General features: G+C 34.0%; 1 pseudogene across 1 annotated transcript in view; it reads left to right on the top strand.

The window, feature by feature from the left end:
* LOC145640132 (heat shock protein 90-6, mitochondrial-like) overlaps positions 1-15,712 on the top strand; it is an 82,177-nt pseudogene extending 66,465 nt beyond the window's left edge. The window contains exons 4-13 of the transcript XR_014114944.1: positions 11,425-11,457; positions 11,578-11,720; positions 11,992-12,060; positions 12,350-12,597; positions 13,168-13,293; positions 13,387-13,474; positions 13,576-13,659; positions 13,779-13,922; positions 14,016-14,129; positions 14,263-15,712. The product of XR_014114944.1 is annotated as a heat shock protein 90-6, mitochondrial-like (transcript). The remainder of the gene's footprint in view (positions 1-11,424; positions 11,458-11,577; positions 11,721-11,991; positions 12,061-12,349; positions 12,598-13,167; positions 13,294-13,386; positions 13,475-13,575; positions 13,660-13,778; positions 13,923-14,015; positions 14,130-14,262) is intronic.
* Positions 15,713-16,391: the final 679 nt, after the last annotated feature.

Below are 16,391 nucleotides of genomic sequence, written 5' to 3'. Positions count from 1 at the left end.
AGGGGAGGAAAAGGGCACCTTTCTCATTTTTCTTCATCTTCTTTTTTTTTTGTTACAAATTTGGTTTTTTATTTTGCATCGACCTACTTTCTAACCAATTTGAGCCTAATGTTTTCCGCTCTTGTTTAAACCGCATTACAAACCCAATGGCCTATGTTTACCAACCCTTTAAGTTAGTGAAGCATTAGCGTGTGAGGTTTGAGTTTTGAGAGTGTTGAATATGAACAAGACATTTTGAGAATTGTTTTAAGTATGGTATTGAAAGTTGAGCTTGAAAAGAATATGGAAAAAAGTTTAAGAAGAAAGATGCAATTCAAGAAAATCAAATGAAGTTTCAAGAAAAAGTCGTCCATAGTTAAAAAAAGGCAAGGACACCAAATAAGAGTATACAAAAATAAAAAATAAATGAATAAATAAATTGAAAAAGTAACAAAAAACACAAAAATATTTTAGTTTGTTTCGTTTCTCTCCCCTTGTTTAAGCATTGAGGACAATGCTTCGTTCAAGCTTGGGGGGGGGGGAGCGTTATTTCATTTTTGTTGATGTTGTGTGTTAGTGTTGAATAAGCTTGGGGGAGATGGCATTATTGGTATTTTTGTTTGATATTTTGTGACTTCTTGAGTTTGTTTTTGAGAGTAGGCCACTCTTTTGCTTCACTAAGGAAATATCACCAAAATTTTAAAATTTTTACCCCGCCTTTTAACCCTTAGCCTTACGTTACAACCCAATAAAAAGACCCTTAGACTTTAGTGGGGTTAGGTCAAAGAACGGTCGAGGGAGATAGAATTCAAACCTATGGAGAGAGTACGCATAGTTGAGATGTTGGGATTACCTTCTCAAAGTTTTTCATTTCTTTATCTTTTTCCGGTTCCTTCGTGGAATCATGAGAAGCTAGCTTAAGGGTTGATTTGAACCTAGTGGAGAGAACGCGGCCCGATTGGTTGGGGCTAGGGTGGATTGTGTCCCCACTAGTTCTCTATGCTTAGCATATGTTATGTTTCAATCAACCATTGACATCTTGGAACGTGCATACATTTGTCTATTTAAAAAGGTTTGCATTCATTGGTGCTTGTTCCTATCTCTTGTCCAAATATAAACTTTGTGTTTTCTTTCTCTTTTTATGTTTCTTTTTCTTTTCTTTTTATTGCCTTGCCTTGGTTTTTGTTTAGAGTTGTGGGTTAAATTCTTAGGATACTCTCACTAGAGCACACTCGTCCTCTAGGGCGATCTAGGGGTTTAAAGGGCTTGTCTTTAGTTGCTAAAATTGACCGTGATTCCTACGAAAGTGAGTTAGTGTATATTATTTCTCCTTTTAGATTTTCTTGCGTGAATAATTCACTCTCCTTCTCCAGTGTTTCATGTTAATTTGCTCGAGGACGAGCAAAAGGTTAGCTTGGGGGAGTTTCATAGTGTGACTTTTAGGGTGTTTATTGAGTCGCTTTCCGGCTTATTTTCCAATAATTTAGCCCTTTTTGTCCTTTATTTCATTTATTTGATTATTCTCGTCTTTTATCTTTATTTTGAGTATTTTAGTAGTTTTGAATAGTTTTTAGTTTATTTTCGAGTTTTTAGTTAATAATTTCTAGTTTCTTATTTTATTTTATTTTCATATTTGTTTTCTTTATTTTATTTTATTTAATTTCTTTTGATTTTATTTTTAAGTTATTTTATTTTATTTTATCTTTATCTTATTTTATTTTATCTCGTGCTAATACCCTTGTGATTTTGGTTGTAGGTGTTCCGGGTTTCAAAGTCATATTCATAGTTGCTGCCCTCTTAACCTTCACTCCACCATTACCTAAACCTACACCACACCCTCTTCACATCAATTCTCCCCTGCCCACTGCTTTCCACACACCAAACAACCACCAACAACCCCTGCTCCATCTTTTCACAGCCCCACAAACCGCCCAAAACAGCCACCAAATAAACACCAAAACCTCCAGCCACCAACCGCATCTCAGCACCACAAACTCCAGCCAATTCCCCTTCACCAATCCGCACCAGCAGGCCACCAATTCTCCCCTGCTCCCTGCTTTTCTCAACAATACCAACAACAACAACAACAAACTCTCTTACCACCATAGACCACCAGCCACAATAACCCAACAATGATAGGAACTCACGCAAAACAGCCATTAATCACCACCAAACCACTCACCAATTAAACCCCTCAATTCAAAGCAACCCAAACCACCAGCCAACTCCCAATTCGAGTCTCTACCACTCACCAATTAAACCACCAATTCACCGCATCCACCAACCATAACAAACCACCATCCGCGCCACCGTTCTCAATCACCGAAACAGCAGCAGCCTCCAATAAATAGCAACCCCCAATACGAAACATCCTAATTTAGCCCCAATGCGACTGGAGCTACTCGCGGTCGCGCAGCCCTGTCAAAAAGAGCACAAATGGAGTCCAAAATAAAAGTTGAGGTAATAAGTTTGTGCGACCCTGTGCGCGACTTCTGTGCGGGCGCGCAAATGTGGGTCAATCACGAGGTTTTTACGTGATTTTAATGAAAATCGGATGGCCACGATTTGATTCTAGATGATGATCATGCTGATTTATGGTGACGATGATGGTTGGATGATGATGATCAGAGAGGAGCAGGCACGAAATGAAATTCGTGGGTCTGGTGGGAATTTTAGGGGTTTTGGGGTTATTTTCCATTTCTTTTTCTTTTATTTTATTTTATTTTAGTTTTGTTTTTGAATTTAATTTTAATTAGTTTTATTTATTTTATTTTATTTAACTTGTATTATAAATACCCCCTTTGGGGTAATTTTCTCTTAACTCCCAATCAACATTTTATTACCTATATTAAATTAGTTTAGCCTATTTTATTTTCTCTTTCTTAGGGGTAGATTAGGATTTTCTCTCTCTAGTTTAGGAGTAGTTGTAGAGAGAGAAAGCTTGGATTTCCATGGAGTTTCTGAGAGGTTAAAGAAGCAACTTTGTGGAACTTCTTCTCATCTATTCAATGAGCATTTTCTAACTTTCTCTCATCTTTATTGCTTTGCTTAATTCTTAGTTTTTGCTTTTTGTTTGTTGATTTGAGTAGATTAATTAGTCTGTTTGTGTAATCTTGTTTTTATTCTTATTTTACCTTGTTTTCCATGTCTTTTTTCATTATGGTAGCTTAGGTCTTGTTCCATGGAATTGGATGAAGGTTATATTAATGATTTGAATGATTGATTGTGATTAGTGTGAAATTGTTTCTTGATTATTGTGTATGGGTGATGCTTTTATGGATTAGAATCTTTCTAGCTAATCGATTCTATGCTCTTAATTGTTCTTTCAATCAATTGTGCGACAGTGAGTTGGTTGAGAGCCCTAAATTCTTCCATACCATTGCTAGGCTAGTTGCACGAGAGTGAATTAGTTTAGTAGGATAATTAACATGCTTAATTGTGCGAGAGTGAGTTAAATGTGTTGATGTTCCTAATCGAGGTCATTTTCATCTAATTGTATGATGATGTTGAATGCATTGAAGTATTTGGATTCCACTATCCCTTGTTTTAGTTATTTGCACTTAGTAGTGTTTGGTTCTCTCTCTATCTCACAACCTTTCCTACTAATCTAATTTGCACAAATTGATACACTTAGTCTTCGTGGTTCGACCCTTTACTTGCCACTAACTAGTTTAGTGTAATTTAGGTATTATAAATCTCTAATTTGGTTAGGGTTAGTAGACCAACGACCTACTCTTATCTCAAGTAGCCAAAAATTATCTCTTTTTCTAGTTCCTTCGTAGAACTTTTGAGATGCTTACTAGGGGAAGATATGAGACTAGTAGGGAGAATGCGATAAGACCGTTTGGGATGAAAGTGGATCGCATTTCTCTAGTTCCTATGCTTAGCATTTTTATGTTTCAATCAACTTCGGGTATCTTGGAACGTGCACTCCCTTACTTGTTTAGAAAGATTTGCATTCATTTATGCTTGTACATTTGGAAAAGTCCTTTGATGAACAATTCTTTGTTTTGCTTTTCTTCGGATTTTCTTCTTCATTCTTTGCCTTTTCTCCGGTCGAAAATCTTAAATCCGTTCGGATCCTCCTAGCGATGGGTGCATATTACAACTATGAAATATCATAGATGTACATCAATACCGCCTTCCTCAATGGAATTTTTGAAGAAATTGTGTATATGATACAGCCTGAAGGTTTTCTTAATCAAAACAATGCAGAGAAAGTGTGTAAGCTTTAAAATTCCATCTATGGGCTGAAGCAAGCTAGCTGAAGTTGGAATCTACGATTCGATGAAGCCATCAATAAGTTCGGTATTATCAATATTCCAAATGAATATAGTGTTTACAAGAAGGTCAGTAGGAGTGACATCGCCTTCTTAGTCTTATGTATCGATGATATATTACTCAATGGAAATAGCATTCCGATGTTAGAGTCTGTAAAGGCCTGGCTTGGAAAATGTTTATTAATGAAATACTTAAGAGAGGCTCACTACATATTGGGCATCAAGATTTATAGGGATAGATCTAAGAGGATGATTAGATTGAGTCAGAGTACTTATATTGATAAGGTACTTGCACGATTTAGGATGGAAGGGGCCAAGAGAGGTCACTAACTGATATCACATGGCATAACTTTGAGCAAGAAGCGGTAACGAAAGTCACGTAATGAGTGAGAAATGATGAATGAGATCCCATATGCTCCGCTAATTGGATTGATCATGTATGCCATGATATGTACTAGGCCAGATGTATTGTATGCCTCGAGTTCTACGAGCCAATACCAATCAAACCCAGGAGAGGCGCATTAGACTGTGGCCAAGAATATCCTAAAGTACCTAAAAAGGAACAAGGATAAATTCCTTGTATATTGTGGCTCGAAAGAATTAGTTGTTGATGGTTATACAAATGCAATCTTAAAAATAGACAGAGATGATTTCAAATCACAGTCTCGATATATGTTCTTTCTAAATGGAGGAGCGTTTAGTTGGAAGAGTGCTAAGCAGAGCACAACTGCATATTCTACAACTGAAGCCGAATACTTGGTAGATGCTGAAGCGGCTTAGGAGGAAGTTTGGATTCATAAGTTTGTTGGTGAACTTAATGGTGTACCCTTCATCGGTCCAATATCCCTCTATTGTGACAATAATGGAGCTATTTCTCAGGCCAAAGAGCCAAGGGAACATCAGAAGGTCAAACATGTTAATCAGCAATTTCACATGATAAGAGAATGGTAATCAGAGTGTTAAATTAGAATTTGAAAAGTTTGAACAGATGAAAGTGTAGCTAGTCAACTAACTAAACCTCTTCCACAAGTGAAGCACAAAAACCACATTGAGGCAATGGGAATCAGGCACGTTGGAGTTTGGCTTAGATTTCCCTGTTTAGTGTTTTAATTAATTTTGATCATTTTAATGTAAGACACTAAGATGAACCATTCAAGTTTTGGAGTAATTCAATTTCATGCAATCTTATCACTATGTTTCTGTTTAAATGTTGTTTAGAATTAAATATTGAGTCGATTTGAATATAAGAATATTCAAAATAAGGTATCAAGATCAGTCTTGGATAAAGAAACACCTATTAAGTGAACATTGGATATTATAATTGAAAATTATCCCCACTCAAGGTCATTTAAATGATGGACGATTAATGACCGCTTGAGATTAGTGTGTAGTTTTATTTTTAACACCGTTTCTTGTGCTACAAGGACATGATTGTCATGAATCATTTGCACAGGTATTGGTTTAGAACCATACTAGATATATGAAAATACTTTAAGAGATTTAAAAATCGTCATAAGCATACTTCTCATTATGGCCATCCGAACCTCTTTCCTTGACCATGAGTATTGTGAGTTCTCTTGTTTGAGTACTAGTCCGTTTTGATGTTATTCAAACGTATGCCATACATGGAAATTATAATCGCAACACTCGGACAACAAGGTCCTCTTAGTGAGAGAAGTTGATACTAAAAGACTAGGAATGTCCCCTACTTAAAATAGGGAACATGCCTTTGTTGTTTACAAGGCCTCTCGAAGAGTGAGAATATGAAAATGCATGGTCATGATCGGATGGATTTTAGAATTCATCTGTTTATTGACAATCAAACTCGGATTTCGAAAAACACTTTTGCAATTAATAAGGATGATGAATAATCTTACCTTATAGTTCAAGAAGAGACATTAAGAAACATAAGAAAAAGATTATACAGTAAAAGCGCACTTGCCTGGAAGCACAAGTGGGAGATTCAAAAGAATGGTGTCGTTCGAACAAGTGTATCATTAGAAACCACAATGCAATCCAGCTTAATTCTCAAGGTCTAATCAAATTACACACATGCAAACTTACAGTAATAACTTTTTATCTAAACAATAAATCAATACAATTCAAAAATTAATCACTGCCAATTAATCATACAAGTTTTACCCAATCCCTAACAAAAAAACTACTCAAGAATCATAAACTAATCAACAAGCAACTAAAGAAATTAAGAATCAACAAAAAATGAAGAACAAAAAAACTAATCAATAATCAAACATCAAAACCAAATCAAACAAACAAACATGAATCTCTCAATAATATTGTAACCCTTGTATCATAAATCTCTTAAATCACCATTCAAAACTCCTACTTTCACTTGCTAAATCTACTCCTAAACTAACCCTAAAACTAGAGAGAGAAACTCTCAACTAAGCTAAAATTATGATCAAAATTATGTCTTAAAACTTCTTACAAAAATCCGGTTAAGAAAGGTATTTATAAAAGGATTGGAAACCAAATCGTGTGATGCCAGAAACTGGAAGAAGGACCAGCGTGGGACGGGGTACGCGCCCGCGTGTGTGGCCTGCAAGCCCGCGCACGTGGGCCGTGCAACCGCGCTATTAAAGGTTTTTTCGCTTCTTTGATGCCTCGTGCGCTCGCTAATGGGTCTTTGTGAGCTCCACTTGATGAACAGTGGGGGTGGCAGTTTCAAAGGGCCTCCACGTTGGGTTCAACATCATCTTTCATGGGAGTGCGACTTGAGAGTGCAGGAGCATCCACTTCCTTGCATATTAAGCTTTTACAATGCTATAAGTTTTCTCAAAATGCATCTTCCTACTTAGTTGGCCACCAATATCAAAACCAAAACCAAAACCTTGGAAAATACCTATAACCACAAAAAGAGAGCAAATAAAGAAGAAAACGCTAGAAAAATCATAATAACACAAAATAACAGAGAAAAGGTAAAGAAAGAGAAAATACAAAGAGTTAAGCATTTATTAAGAAAGAAAGCTATGAAAAGAAGGTAAAAACAACCTATATACTCTTCAAATTAGTGTCACAAATGGCACTCATCAAATACCCCCAAACTTATCTTTTACTCGTCCTCAAGAAAAACCAAAACAAGTAATGGAAAAAAATGATGAGCTTATTCAAAAAAACAAAAGAAAAAGATAAGAGACAAGAATAAACACTAACTCACTTTTGCAGAATCATGGTTATTTTAGCTACAACAAGCCCTTAAAACCCCAAAGTTTCCATGAGGACACGTGAGGTCTCGTGAGGGTTTCCTAAGAGGTTAACCCACAACTCTCTCAAACCAAACAAACAAGGCAAAGCATGAAAAAGAAAAAGAAAAAAAAATTTCATGAATGGATTTTTGCAAATGAACAAGCACAAATGGATGCAAATCTTTCTAAACAAATAAGGGAGTGCACATTTCAAGATATCCAAGGTTGATTGAAACATAAAATATGCTAAGCATAATGAACTAATATGACACAATTCACCCTCATCCCAAAAAATCTTACCGCGTTTGCCCTACTAGTTTCAAATCCACTTTAGAGAGCATCTCAAAAATTCCATGAAGGATCCGAAAAAGAAGAGTTTTATAAGGCTACTCGACATCTTGACTATGCAAACCACTCCAAAGGGTTGAACCACATCTCCCTCCACCGACTTGTGACTCAATCAAAAAGGTCAAAATGTCTTGGAAAGGGTTGTAATGTATGGACAAAAAGGGTTAAGGTAAGCCAAAATTTAAAATTTGGTGGTTTATTAAAATTGTGAAGCAAAGATTAGTCAAATCTCAACACCATAATCAAGAAATCACTAACCAAAAATGCCAACACCCCCAAGCTTTTTTAAAGCCAAAATCACAAACATATATACAAAAAGCGTAAGAACGCTTCCCCTAAGCTTAAATGGAGCATTGTCCTCAATGCTCTAACAAGGGAGAAACACACTTACATAAAAATATTTTTGGACTTTTATCATTCTTCTTTTTTTTTTCTTTTTCAAAGAATTTGCTATTGCTTTTTCTTTTTCTTTTTTTTCTTGTTTTTTCCTTTTTCACTTTATTGCTTTGTCCTTGCATCTTTTAACTATGGACCGCTTTTTCAACTAGGCATTTGCCTTTATTCACAAAATATACAGAAACACACTTTCTTACATTATAAGATTCAATATTCAAACTAATCCACCATAATCTCCAACAACAATGATCAATTGCTTCACAAAAATCAAGAATGGAAACAAGAATGAAACAAAAGGCTCAAAAACTAAAGATATGTTTTGATAAGAATTTTTATGGTTCAAATGGTTAGCAAGTAGGCAAATAAAAATAAAAAATAAAGAAATAGAAAACTATACAGAAAAGGAAAAATCACCACCCTGAAGACATGCCTTTTTCCTTCCTAAATGGCTTGTTTGCGATCTCGGGAGACAAGAGTCAAGTCTTAGATAAAGCATTCAATAGTGAAGGTTCCATGTGCCTCATGCAAAATATGTAGAAGGCTAGAAAAGAATTAATCCTCACATGGTTATATCAATAACTCACTATTAGTTTCACATTCACCAAAGGGAATAATTCCTACTTACCACGAACAATTGGAATCCGACTTTAAGGTCCCAAAAGTTCTAAAGACACTACCTTGGCATAATCTATCCTAGAATCAACCAAACAAACTCTCAAAACATGCACATTGTTACCATTTAAAAAGAAAAGCATTCAACTATTCAAGTCCAAAATTATTATGTCTAAAGCAAGAACAAAACAAAACACAATGCAAATTTGCCTTAAAAGAAACAAAAAACTTTTTGGAGTTTTTCAAAATAAAAAACATGGAAATGCACATACAAATGTGCATGGCATATATGAATCAACATCCCACCAGACATGACAAAATACCCTCCCCCCAAGCTTGAATGAGACAACATGTTGAAACATAAATCAAATAATCCACGGTAGAGGAAAAACAAGAGATGAATCCAACAAACCAACACATGTCCAACAAGTTATTAACCATTAGAGAAAGATCAAGGACAGATATTACCGGATTTAGATGAGTGTAAATACCCGCAAATGACCCAATTTAACCTTTTAAAGCCAAGTTCCTCTAAAATTGAATCTTGTTTTCCATATGCTATCAAAATAGGAGTTGTAAGGAGGGTGTTCCCATCGTAGGGGATATTTATCCTTAGATGCCCATAGCCCTTTAAAATCCAAGGACTTTACACTTGTTAGGGTGTATTAGGATTTGAATTCCTAACTATTTGGGGGACCTTGAATTAGAAATGATCCTCTCATCACACTATTTTGTAAGAAACAAGTAGGAGTCGCCAATGAGTTTTAGAAAAAATCATAAACCTCGTTCATGCCTTTCTCCCAAGTAGAGTTCAAGGGATAATTAGCACGAATCGTAAGTTTACCCATGCCCAAATTGGTCTACCTGTACCTGAAATAAGTTCGGGAGCAAGGGTACTAAAATAACGTTCCTTTTAAAGAGGAATCGCTATCCTAGCCCTAGTTATTGCCTCTACTAGCTCTTCCTTTTTCACAATTTCATCATCAAACAATATGTGCAACCTGGCTCCTTAAAACTAAGTTAGTTGATTTTATTTACAAGCCTCAATCACGTAGGAATTACATTGTAAAAGTCGTTATTCTTATTTAATCAAAATTTGTGAAAAGAACAAAATAAACAATTTTTGCCTAACTTATGTAACAAAACAACAATTAATTATCAAATTCTAGTCTTGATTAACAAAAGAATACTATGTGAATAAATTAATGAAATTTTTTTTTAAAGTGATCAAACAACACTATTTATTCAATTAAAGTTATTTAAACAATAAAAGTAAAGTGATTAATTTAAGTGCTCAGGAAACTAAACGTTCTTGTTTTATGTTAAATCTCCGTTTAATGCGTTTATGTACTTTCTTTCTTCTTCGTACCTCCAAGGACTTCAATGGAATCAATTAGGGTTAGAAATTATTTGGGAAGGGAGAAGATAAAGTAGTATGATAGTAAGAAAGTTGAGAGATTAGGGTTTTGGGAATGCTAGGGTTAGAATTCTTATTTTTCGGTCCTCTTTTGGGTTGAACAAAGATCTCTATTTATAGGCATAGGGATTTAGGTTTAGGGTTTTAGAGCCGCGCTATCAGGTGGCCCGTGTAACTCTATGAGTCACGATGGGTGCCGCGCGCATCTTAATACTGAGTTGCATTGGGTGCATATGTATATTAGAAAAAGTGCTATTTGTAACGCCCTATTCGTAACTGGCGTATGTTATGCTAGTTACGAAAGCATTAGTAGTAACTGACTAAGATAATGCCAGTTACTAATTTCATGACATTAGTAACTGACTAAATATGTGTCGGTTACGAATGTGTGGTTTATTATTGTTTGAAGTTTTATTAGTAACTGACTAAACAAATGCCAGTTACAAATATTAAGTCAAAGAAATTTTGACCAAAAAATTTGTAACTAGCTTATAAACGCCAGTTACAAATATTAAGTCAAAGAAACTTTGACCAAAATGTTTGTAACTTGTAACTAGCTTACCAACATCAGTTACAAATATTAAGTTAAACAATGATAAACCGTTTGTAACTAGCTTACAAACGCCAGTTACAAATATTAAGTCAAATATTAAGTGATAAACCGTTTGACTTCATATGTTTGTAACTAACTACAAATGTTGGTTACAAGTATGAGGTGACTACTATTATTGATTATTTTTTATTTGACAAGTACTATTATTGATTATTGAAAACAAAAAAAAAAAGAGTTCAATTTTTTTTTTCACTTTTAATTTGGCTCCAACAGTTCCTCCATTTTCATGCCGCTGAAGCTCAATTTTCATGGAGAAAACTCTTCCATTGCTTCTTCCTCGATTCCTTTTGCAATTTTTCGTTCGCTCCAACTCAATCCAATCAACATTATTTTGGTTTTTTCGAATTTGGGTTCAACGTTAGTGGTTCTATTAAGGTATGATTTTTGAATTAGGGTTCTACAGTATTTCCTATTCTTAATTCAATTATAGTCTTCCAAATTGAATTGAATTTTGTTGTTGATCAGTTGTCTAAGTAATTTCAATTTTGTTCTTGGAAGTACTCCACCATAACGACGAACGTCTTCAACCTACAGTTTCTCCCACGATTTTTTTGGCTACTTTTTGAATTTAAGGTTCAGCAATATTGCTTCAATTGAGGTTTAAAGGTATGTAATTTTCGATTTAGTGTTCTTGTAATTATTACTTTTCTGAATTCAATAAAGCCCTAAAATTCGAATTGAATGTTGTTGTCAGTTACTTGATTAATTATATTATTGAAAACCAAGAAAATTATTCACTTAGCTTGACCAATTCGCTAACACTAAAGAGGTTTTGGCATGTATGTGCTATTCACAACCCCCACAAGCTCACTGATGATACTTGTAGAGAGCATATTGTACGTTGTAGTGAGAAATCAGTATCTGGTGAGGTATCAGACATGACTGTTGTAATTGAGCCTATCTTCATGGAGCTTATTTGGTTCGATTTCTTGTTAATTGTTGTTGATCACCGATGATGTACGTCTCCTAGATATTTGTGCTACTTTTTCCTCGACTGTTGCATGAAGATTTATGAACTTTTGAATATCCAAGAGTAAGATATATATTTTCTTTGTAGATTTAAAGGATAAGGTGTATGGTGTAACACTGAAATATTGATGGTTTCAAGATGCACTAATATTACTACTTCATGGTCCCTAGTCCCCTTCAATTGATCAGTATCATTGGAATGCCGTCGCAGCTTCTTCAACTTTTCCTCTAATCATTTCTGTAAGTTTTTCTTCAATTTTTCGTCATTTTGTTCATTTTTTAATCATTACTTGTGATTATTGCTTATTTATCGAATTGAATGTTTGTTGATTATTGCAAAATGTGTAAGTTTGAAGTATTTGTGATTCTGCAAATTGAAAAAATTTCAATTGTTTTTTGGTAAAAATGAATTTCTGAAGCTAAGGATAGTGAAAAGAGTTTATGATTTGTTGATTTGCATTACCTTGGGACTATATATGAACTATAATCTACTATATGATGTGTTGATATGAAATTACATTGCTCAAAGGAGAATGAGGTGAAATCAAAACGTAGACAGTACTCGTCGTTGGTTTCGAGTAAAATCGATGCTACTGGCTCGTATTTTAGTGGCATAGGCCGTCGCTATGAGTCCACGGCTGCGGCCTCTTACTCGTTTGTTGCTAGTGGGGCTCCTGCTGAGAAATATGAGTATCAGGCGGAGGTTAGCAGACTCATAGATATTATTGTGAATAGCCTTTACAGTCACAAAGAGATTTTTTAGAGAGAGTTGATCAGGTGATTATCTTTGTACATTTTTTATGGATTTTTTTTGTATGTCTTAATGGAAAATTGAATTAGAAGTAATGGAATGCGGCGATTCTTATGCTTGAAAATTCGTTGAATGTATGCTAGAGTAACTATGAAATTTTTGAAAACTATTATGCAGCAGTTGTATATAAAAGTAGTTTTTTATTGTGAAAATTCGAGATAGATATCATTGATTTTAGTCATTCGTTTGCTTGACAATTCATCAAATATTTGCTAGGAGTAACTAAAGCAGTTGTATTCAAAAAATACTTTTTGAAAATATTTTGGGGAAAATCGGTGTAGAATTAATGGAATTTTGTCATCCATTCGCTTGACAGTTCATTAAATAAGTGCTACAGTAACTAGGAAGCTCTTGTATTTTTTTTTTCCCAAAAGGAGTTTTTGTATTAATTTGAAGATGTAGTTAATAATATGCCAATTGTTTTTATTGTAAACATGTAGTTAATTGCGTGTGTAATAGAATTTATATGTATCTTGTAGGATTTCTCTGCAATTTAGATCTAATGACATATGTGTATATATTTTTTTGTTCTTCAGCAATGCAAGTGATGCTCTAGACAAGCTTCGGTTTCTTAGTGTTACTTAACAAGAGTTATCAAAGGATGTTGCGGAGCTTGATATTCGTGTCCAAGCTGACAAAGATAATGGGTTCATCACAATAACGTATGGTTAACTGAAGGACTCATTATTATTAATTTCTAAATTCATTGTCCAACCAATTTCTTTATAATCTTCGTTTTATTGCTTTTTCCACAGTGATACTGGAATTGGCGGCATGACACACGAGGAACTTGTAGATTGTTTTGGAACTATTGCACAAAGTGGAACAACTAAATTTCTTAAGGCATTAAAGTTTAATTAGGATATGTGCTAAGCTTTCACTCATGCTCTGGTTTTCACTCTTAGTGTAGTATAATATATTTATTCAAGTTTCTTATTTGGCAGGATAATAAAGAATCTGGAGTAGAAAACAATCTTATCGGTCAATTTAGGGTTGGGTTTCATTCAGCATTTTTAGTGTCTGATAAGGTAGAATATGAATTCCTACTTAAAAACCACTTCGTATTGTGGCTTTTTGCTTGTTGGATCTTTTGTGGTTCACTAACTCTATATTCGTGCATTCATTAACTCTCTATTAATGCAAATAGGTGGTTGTTGCAACAAAGAGTCCCAAGTCTTAAAAACAGTATGTGTGGGAGGGGGAAGCTAATGGCAGTACCTATATGATTAGAGAGGAGACAGGTCCAGAGAAGCTGTTACCTAAAGGATCCCGCATAACACTTTATCTGAAGGTGAATTGTGGAACTGTTATTGAACTTTATCATGTTCACTTCAATATCTTCTCACTAATAGCCATTCTTTTGATGTATATATATTACTGCTAGGGTGATGCCAAAAATTTTTCTCATCCAGAGAGAATCCAGAAACTTCTTAAGAATTATTCATAATTTGTTTCCTTTCCGATATACACATGGGAAGAGAAGGAAACTGTAAAGGAGGTATTGAGACATCATTATTCTGCCAGCTGTTATTTGAAATTATTGCTACATGCATTGTATCCTGCTGTAGGAACAAGAGGTTTTGTTTTCAGCATATTAGGATGCATGTTGAACTAGCTTTAATATATTTCAGGTTGAGATGGTTGAGGATCCTGCTGAAGCTAAAAAAGATGGTGTAGAAGAGCAAACTGAGGTATATTTCTTGGTTCATTTGTGATTGTTGATCTATGAATTATGTTTGCATGTGAACAACATATTTTATCCCTTTTTCTGGTAACCGTTAATATTCAACTATTACTCTTATACTATGCTTTTCCAAAAGAAGAAGACCAAAAATGTGGTTGAGAAACACTGGGATTAGGAGCTCATGAACGAGACTCAACCAATATTGGTGTGCATTTGTTGTTTTTTTATTCTTTGTTATACCAATGAAACTTTTTTATTTATTGGTTGATCATGCTCAACTCCTAATTATAAATGTAGCACCGGAATCCAAAGGAAGTTACTACTAAATAGTACAATGAGTTTTACCGAAAGACCTTTGACAACTAATTAGATCCTCTAGCATCATCGCACTTCACAATAGAGGTATACTCTCAGAAGCTAAAGAGCTGCATGTATACTATTCTGGTTTTATTTTATTTCTGTATGGGTTTTTACTTTACTTTTTGGTTTTTGAACGTATTCAGTGTAAGTCTCATTTATGAGGTCTCTAATTTTTGTTTGGTTGCAGGGTGAAGTCGAATTCAGATCTGTCTTGTACGTTCCATCAGTATCACCCCATGGAAATGATGATTTAATTAATAGTAAGACCAAAAATATAAAGCTCTATGTCAAAAGAGTCTTCATTTCAGATAACTTTGATGGAGAATTGGTAAGCTTTACGCTAGAATATAAAGCTTTATCCCTCAAAAATAATAATAATAATAAAAAAAAAGAATATAAAGCTTTATGCTTTTTATGATTTTTTGTAGACCTTACAATGTATATAGGTCACACCTCAAAGGAAATATTTTCAAAATGAGTAAGCCACAATTACTACACATAAGAATGGAGGTAAGTGTATAATTCTTGCTTTTTCGTTTTATTAGTAATGAAAGTACTATTTAATTTATTAAATAATTGTACTATGTTCATTTGAATTAGTGTGCTCAACAATGTGGTGTTACCGAATGTGCTTATTATGTGATGAGATATATATATGTATGAGATAGTATCTTTCCAAGCGATTGCAAGGGTAATTTGAAAGAGGTTAGTGATGAATTATACCTCTTTTGTGCCAGCTAAAATGCTTTATACGAGTTTTGGTTGATGTTTTATTTTTATAAAGTATAATATATATACACGTATTTTTTTATATATATTTGAAGGAGTATTTGGCAAGACTTGCAGCCTACAACAATGTAGAATTGGATGAACAACAATGTAGAATTGGATGAGATTCGAGAACAATGGGCTAAGTTTTTTAGGCTTAATTTTTTGTTGAAAGACTAGATATCTTATTAATCGATGTTATGATTAATCGCATTTAACTTAATAAAATAATATAACACATTTTTATATATCTACTTTAATTTTATTTAGCCTATTGGTTATTGTTATTACATTTCTAAATTATAAATCAATGCTTTTTTTTTATTCAAGTTTTAATTGTTTTTTTGGAAATTAAATTATAGTTAATTTTGTTGTATTGTATGGTTGTGGATGAATAATTTGAGTTGTGTGGAACTATTTAGAGTGTTTGTATTGTATGCTGTGGGTGAATTTAAGTTATATGGAAGTATTCGGAGTACGTGTTTTTTGGTTGAATTGTAACAGGTTATAATCTATTTGACGATGGGACGTTTGGTAGGATATACTACCATTCTTGTATTCAAATCAAATATTTATAAAAAAAATTAATTATTTATTAGTAACTGGCATAATCTAGTGCTAGTTAATAATATTATTTTTTATATAAAAAAAATAAAATATATTCGTAACCGACGTTATGATTTGCTAGTTACTACCCTTATTGTAACCGACATAACTTAATGTCAGTTACGAATAGTGTGATTTCTTACTTGGAAAATAGACTATTTATAAATGGCGTTGGGTTAAGCCAGTTACGAATAATACATTATTTGTAACTAACATTAGCCGGTTACGAATAATTTTCACTAGTTGTAACGGTGGCATTCGCAACCAATTTCGCCAGTTACAAAAAGTCAATTTCGCTAGTTACAAATAACACTTTTTCTACTAGTGCGGCAGTTTGCCTTA

This window comes from Chenopodium album, chromosome 7, assembly GCF_948465745.1.
Source record: "Chenopodium album chromosome 7, dcCheAlbu1.1, whole genome shotgun sequence".
Classification (NCBI taxonomy): domain Eukaryota; kingdom Viridiplantae; phylum Streptophyta; class Magnoliopsida; order Caryophyllales; family Amaranthaceae; genus Chenopodium; species Chenopodium album.
This window is presented reverse-complemented; position numbering and strand designations above follow the sequence as displayed.